This window comes from Carlito syrichta, unplaced genomic scaffold, assembly GCF_000164805.1.
Source record: "Carlito syrichta isolate Samal-C Ts95f unplaced genomic scaffold, Tarsius_syrichta-2.0.1 Scaffold311632, whole genome shotgun sequence".
Lineage (NCBI taxonomy): Eukaryota > Metazoa > Chordata > Mammalia > Primates > Tarsiidae > Carlito > Carlito syrichta.
The window spans coordinates 255,262-262,633 of record NW_007255728.1 but is presented as its reverse complement, the minus strand read 5'-3'; the positions used below and the strand labels follow the sequence as shown (position 1 = coordinate 262,633).

The following is a 7,372-nucleotide window of genomic DNA, read 5'->3' as shown; positions in this document are numbered from 1 at the left end:
GTGGATTCTCACTCTGTCGCCCAGACTGGAGTGCAGTGGCCGCTCCCGGCCACCGCAGCCTCGACCTGTTGGGCTCTGGTGATCCTTCCGCCTCAGCCTTCCGAGTAGCTGGAACTACAGGCGCACGCTACCACACCCGGCTAATTTTTGACTTATTGTAGAGATGAGGTCTCACCAAGTTGCCCAGGCGGGTCTCGAACCCGCGGGCTCAGGCAATCCACTCACCTCAGCCTCCCAAGGCGCGGGATTATAGGCTGAGCCACCGAGCCTGGCAGCACTATCTTTTTATTAGGGATACAGTAACAACTTAAAAGTGAACAATGTGATTTTTAAAAAATAGAGGCCAAAGTATGTTGATTTTACCTTTAAAATATCTCTTGCATCAACTCCCTCATTTCTTCACTGTCATTCTAATTTAGATTATAATTGTACCGAATGTTCTAATTTTAACTGATCCCCTTGTCTCCTCTTTCTAAGCATAATTTTACTTATACACTAACAGATGTTTCAAGTTGCTGACAGGTGGATCAAGTTACACCACAACCAAAAATTTTCAATGGTTACCTACCACCTACAATAGTTCGAGTTCCATACACTGGTGTCCAAGTGTATTTGACTAAACACAGTCAAATTCACTAAGCTTTTTCACACTTCACACTCTATGGTTTTTACCTAAGTATTCCTGAAATATGTCCCATACATTCTTCCCTCTGTGTTTTTGTTTGTTACTTCTTATCTGCAATATAATCTCATTTACTTTCATAAAACAATTTCTCATTTCTTTTCATAGTTCCTCACAAATGGTCCTTTTTAAAGTCGTACATGCTTTTCCAAGTCATAAGTGATCTTTCCACCTCTAAACTTCCAGTTTTACCTTCCTGCAGGAACAGGTGCCAAAAAAAAAAAAAAGGTAAGCACGAGATAAAGTGACAAATAAGATATAGTTCTCAATCTTTGAAGAGTTAAAAAACGAGTACAGAAGTTTTCAAAAGAAGAGTGGCAATACTGATGGTGGTGGGGTGTGTGATGGGGAAGTTTCTTCCAAAATGCACAAGCCCTGTCTGTTACCAGTCCCACATCTATTAACAACCACTGTTCTAGTCCATGATAGGCTCTATCAAAGATAAATATAGAAGCAATAATAATATGGTGTAATTGCTATAAAGAGATATGTACAGGTTATGATGAAAGCACAAGGAGAGACAACTAACCCTAAGGCTTTTACTACTTTCTATTTTCAATAATGGCTATTAGTATACATGAATCGTCTCCTCCACCAGCCTAAAACTTACTGGATTAATATCAAAGTATTCTAAAATATGCTGCACAATAGAGCACAAAAAACCTATTTAAATAGAAGTTCTCTGTCCTGCAGAAATTTTTATGATAAAACAGAATATAAAATATGAAGAAGTAATTTATTTAAAGTTTAAAGCTCATATCTGGATCCCATTTTCAAACAATAAACTTTTTTTTTAAAAACATTAAAAAATAACATATGGAGAGATATGGTATAGCACCAAAATGAAAACATTACATATATATTTCTTTTTATATGTAACATTTTAGCTATCATAATTAAAACACTAGGGAGAACAGGTAAAGAATTTTCTTACATTTAGGTAAAGCATCCTAAAGAAGTTAGTATATCATGTCTAATGGAAAAGAAAACAAAAAGTATTACAGAGATAGTAAATTAAAATGAGAGGGGGAAAGTGAAAAAAAGATGATACATGTTTTCAGAAGGGAAAAAGATGTAATGAGCATATTAAGGGGAATTATGAAGTTTAAGAAGCTCCAGTGTCTTAAAGTTCTAATGCAAATATGAGAAGGTTAATATAAGAACAGAATATTAAACATAAAATTATTCTTAGATGATGAGGAAGTAGGGCATGGCTAGTATATGGACTGAGATCTGGCAAAGAAGAAGAAAGAAATGAGCAGATCTGCTTCCCAACTGAACCATGAATGGGTTATAGGTGTCAGAGTTATCAATCCTCTCAGTCTTTGGGTCTGGGGCAGCTAGAGCCCAAGACTGGCCACCTCCAACCAAGAACACATACTTTTATCCTTCCTTTCATCTTTTATTATCAAATTTTACTGTGTGTCAAGACATGAAAAAGCTTGGAAGAAACTTGGTAGATAAAAGCCATATACAAATGTGTTGAAAAGGTACAGGATGAGTTCAAGATAGTTCTCAGGCTCTTTTGACAGTCAAGAGCAGTGCAGCATTGCGTACTCTTTCAGCTTCCCACTTACCCTTTTACATTATCATTTGTCCTTTGAAGGTACTGGCATGAAAATCTTTGGCAGTTCGCTTACCCTGACACCCCCCCACCCCACCCTGCCTCCCCAGCCTTCACTCTTTTGAGAATCACCTGAGTAGGGGTCTGTTTGAAAGAATGTCTGACTCTTTAATTCTACTTTTCCCCACTTCTGCCTTCTAGATCACCTCTCTTGATATCAGAGCCCCACAGACAAGAAATAAACTTCCCTGACACCTAACTTAGGCTTATAAGCTGATGTGTGCTAGCCTTGTTCCCTTAATGCTGCTATGTCTCAACTTACTCAGAGATATTGGGGAGCAAGAGGCAGGCATGGGTATGAATCAAATAAAACCAACATTCAAATGTGCTCTCAATTGCAAAATAAAACAGGAGGCTGAACTATAAAGGGAAGAGGGTAGTGTAATTCAGCAAAAGTATGATTAGAGAGATAAGGTAGCAGATTGGGAGGCATAAAGAGAAAATGCCTCTGAAAATTTAAGAGGTAAGACCAAAAAAAAAATCAACATTTTCCAGCTATTTTCAGAGCTAAAAAAGGCAAAGTAGAAATATCTAGTATCACATCTTCCCTAAATACGGCTGGTCTTTCTTGTTGTTCATTTCCTTTCTTTTTCCTACTAACTACTCATAAGAGTGTCAGCAGCTTGGAAGTAAAGATTAGACTGCAAGGAATTAAGAAGTCTCTTATCTGCTTACCATTCATTCACTTAATCCTTTGTGATAAACCTTTACCTCAACATGTTGACACATGAAGACTTTGGCACTTGGTCTCTCCATCTGATGCTCCAGAAAAATCAGAAATATACAGAATCTTTTTTGAATGACTATGGTATAAGAGGGTTTAGGAAAGAGAGTGGCTGAAATGAAAAGACTGAAGATAAGAGAGGTTCAATGTAAAAGAAGTGAAGACAGGAGATGTTGTCTTTGGGTTGGGGGGAGTGTTGGTACTCTCTCTCTCTTTTTTTTTAATCTTTACTGTTTATCTTACGTGAACATCACTTGATTTTAATAGTAAGAAAAAAATAAAAGAAATTTAAGTTATTCTCTCATCCCAAGGCTCAGTTAACAAATATTCATTTACTAGAATCCACATGTTGTAAGCTTTAATTATACTAATGTCCTCCAATTTTTGGAGTAACAAAATGGTGTTAAACCAAGCTATTTTTAAGTGAGTAAAGTCTTCCCCTCCAAAATGCAAGTATTTAATTGTCTGGTTGAAAACAGATGGGTATTTATCTTAGTAAAACTATAAAGCTAATAGAATCACACAAAAGGCTTAGAGTGTATCAAGTACTTAGAGCAATATTTGAGGTGTGAATGAATCTGAATGAATGTTCTCCAAAATATTAATAACTATTAATATTTATTAATAAACTATATTAATAAATATTATTTTTGGGTAGTGAGAATTGGGGCAGTTACATTGTTCTTTACACTTTTCTATATTGTCCCAATGTTTTTATAAGGTGCATGTACTATTTTCATAAAAAGTAAAATGGTTTCATCTTTAGAAAAACAGATGATGGGTAGTGGCTTAATAACTGCCACATTTGCTAGACAGGATCTAGATCTTGATCACTTAAAAGTATGGTCCTAAGAACAGCAACATCAGCATCACACTGAAGTTTATTAGAAATATAGAATTTTCAGCTCCACCTACTGATTATTAATCTGTATTTTAATAAAATCCTCAGGTGATGAATATGTACAATAAAATTTGGAAAGCATTTTCATTATTCACAATAGCAAAGTCATGGAATCAACCTAAGTATCCATCAACAGATGACTATATAAAGAAAAATGTAGTATACATACACACCATGGAATATTATGCGGCCATAAAAATGAATGAAATCATGTCTTTTGCAGGAACATGTATGAAGCCTAAGGCCATTTTCCTAAGTGAAATAGCTCAGAAACAGAAAATCAAGTACCATATGTTCTCACTTATAAGTGAGAGGTAAACAATGGATTCACTCGTACATAAAGTGGGAAATAACAGACACTAAGGACCCCAAAAGCGGGGAACATAGGAGAGCTGAGGGTTGAAAAATTACCTACTGGGTATAATGTTCAACTATGTGGGTGCTGAGTACACTAGAAGCCCAAACCTTACCATTATATAATATATTCATGCAACAAACTTGCATGTGTATTACCCCAAATCTATTTTTAAAAAATAACAATTAAAAAAATCTTTTTCAACAGGTCAGAACATCTTTTTTTTTTTTTTGAGTTGGAGTCTCACTATCGCCCAGACTGGAGCGCAGTGGCATGCTCCCGGCCACCGCAGCCTTGACCTGCTGGGCTCTGGCAATCCTCTCACCTCAGCCTTCCAAGTAGCTGGAACTACAGGTACGTGCTACAACGCGCCCAGCTAATTTTATTGATTTATTGTAGAGGTGAGGTCTCGCCAAATTGCCCAGGTGGGTCTGAACCCGCGGGCCAGGCAATTCACTCACCTCAGCCTCCCAAAGCGCGGGATTATAGGCTGAGCCACCAAGCCTGGCTCAGAACATCTTTTGAAAACTCTAACCCAGGCATACTTTGGAGTTACCATGGGTTTGATTTCAGACCACTGTAGTAAAGCAAATATTGCAATAAAGCAAGTCTCTCTCTCTCTCTCACACATACACACACACACACACACACACACACACACACACACACACACACACATAATTTGAAAAGCACTGATCTAGACATTAAAGTCTTTACATGCATGGAGAATAAGAACAATGCCTACCTTGTTCATCATATCCCTAGAGCCCCTCAGATATTTGTTGAATAAATTATATCTATTTGAATTATTTATTTTTCTACAGAGTTCCCAGAAATGGGTGTTTAATATTTGCTGTAAATACTGTTAAATGAGTTCAATAAGCATGTTGGTTCCTAAGAATCTATTACTATATGCAACTTTTTTTTTTTTTTTTACTATATGCAACTTTTAAAAAAGGAGTCCTGGCTCTTAGCTCTGAGATCTACATGCCTCCTTCAATAACTTCTCTAGCCTCCTATTTATAGGTATATCCTATAAAGGAGTTACTCTCTCTACAGTCTCTTCCTCAAAGTAAATCTATTTTCAATAATTTAACTATCACCTCTGAAAGAAACACCTAAGTTACAGTTTATGCACTCTACCTGTCTATATTCTCAACTTTATTTTCCTATACCTCAAATTTAATATGTTCAAAATTAACAATTTTATTTTCTGTCAACTATCTTCCTTTCCTACTCCAGAAGAAAGTAGCTCTCCATCCTCACAGACTCAAGTTTTACAGATTTTAGAGAAGAGACCAGCTGACCCAAAACATCACCTTACAGAGCAGAATAGGATCTAGACAAAGTAAAAGATAGTCAAGAGTTTAGTTACTGACAACACCAGCACAACAATCTGAATCACCTTATTGCCAATATACAATTGCATCCTGGAATTCAGAATTCCCATCTTTGCCAAAAGCGCTTAGATTTGCTTTTTAGAAACTCAGGTTCAAAATATCACCTAGAGCCAATAAATCAAGTCCTGCAGATTGTTCTTTTGATATTTCCCTAATTCCCTTTTTCTCCCTTGTCGGAGCATGCCACACTTCCTTTCCACTTGGAGTTCCTTCATCATTCAATGCCATCCTTTCCAAATCCTCTACCCTCACTAAACACATCTCCACGTATAGACTCTAAACTAAGAATGCCTATACCTGCCTTTTATATCTTTACCCGTGGCTCAACACAGATGGTTTCTAGTCATTCAAATGCTATCCATTCTTCCGTCCTCCTAATGTACTGCTCTATCACTCGCTTTGATATTTGTTCACAGGCAGTCTGTTATTCATTGGAAACTTGCTATCTTCAAAAGTACACAGAATCTGAGATACCACCTAGGTCCTTTTTCACAACTGAGAAAACTGAAGCTCAGAGAAAAGTGACTTGTCTCAGGTTACTTGAGAAATTGGTAATACTGATGAAATCTGAACTCAGATCCGGGACTGCTATCTGAAACCTTCTAACAGACACCTCTACACATATCCCATCTTTCCCTACATCCTCCAAAAATTAAAACAAAGCCACATGAAACTTTTTTTGGCATGGCTGGCACCAAAGCCACATGAAATTTTTTTGGCATGGCCGGCAGTGTCCACCCTAGGATTGAGCACACAAAGGGGACGCCTTCATATATTCTCCTCCAAATGAGTTGAAAGTTTAAAAATTGAAAGCAGGGAGCATCCGAAGAAGAGAAAGAGATGGTAAATTAAGTTACCTCCTCTCTAGAAAGCTGTCGTAGCTCCCGAGTGTCCACGGAGGAATTCCGCTCCTTCCCAGGGCATCAAGATCCTTCCCAGTTGGGACCCAACGTTAGCTCCCGCCACATCCTGCCTTCCCTTCCCCGTGAGCTAATTTCTCCGGCCACTACCCATTATGCACGCAGTGCTGCCAAAACCTAGCCAGTTCCTTCCAAGCTTCTGCCCTTCTACACACGTGGGTCCCACAGCCTGAGGCGCTGTCCTCACAAATTTTCCTCTAGAAAATTCCGAGACAGCTCTCACGTCCCCGCTCAACCGTCACCTCCCCAACCCGGCTCCGACAAGCGTCTCGATGGCCCTCCAAAGCTGAACCTGCCCCAGGTGAGGAGTTACCTGCTAACGCGCCCAGGAACGTGGGAAGGACCGGCCGAACGGACGTCTACCCACCAGATGCCTCCTGGTGAACTGACGGAGGAGAACCCAACCCGGGGCGCGCTCCCCGTCGAGGGCAAAGCGGGCGCCCAGAATGCTAGAAGATGGCCTGTGAGGACATCCGAGCTACCAACGACACCTGTGTCAAGGCACCCTCCTAGCCCCAGCGACCTAGCGGAGATCGCACACCCTACCTCCCAGACCACCACCGGCGGCAACTTCGCTTTACGGCACTTACAGCAACCGCTGCAAAAGGGGCCGTCAAGCACCGAGTCGCGGAAACTGACCTGGTTGGCGCCGGGAAGCTCTCCCAGTCCAGTTCCAACCTCGGCGTGTCCACGGCTGCTGCGTCCCTCACCGCCCGAGGTTTACTGAATCTGGGGATTTCCTGGTTTTTGGAATGTAGCCGCTTAG

At 39.7% G+C, this 7,372-nt stretch overlaps 1 protein-coding gene across 1 annotated transcript in view; it reads right to left on the bottom strand.

Moving 5' to 3' along the window:
* The window catches only part of FKTN (fukutin), a 70,400-nt gene extending 63,311 nt beyond the window's left edge, over positions 1–7,089 (bottom strand). Inside the window, exon 1 of the mRNA XM_008068898.1 lies at positions 6,920–7,089. The gene's annotated coding sequence lies outside the window, so the exon portion shown is untranslated. The remainder of the gene's footprint in view (positions 1–6,919) is intronic.
* Positions 7,090–7,372: the final 283 nt, after the last annotated feature.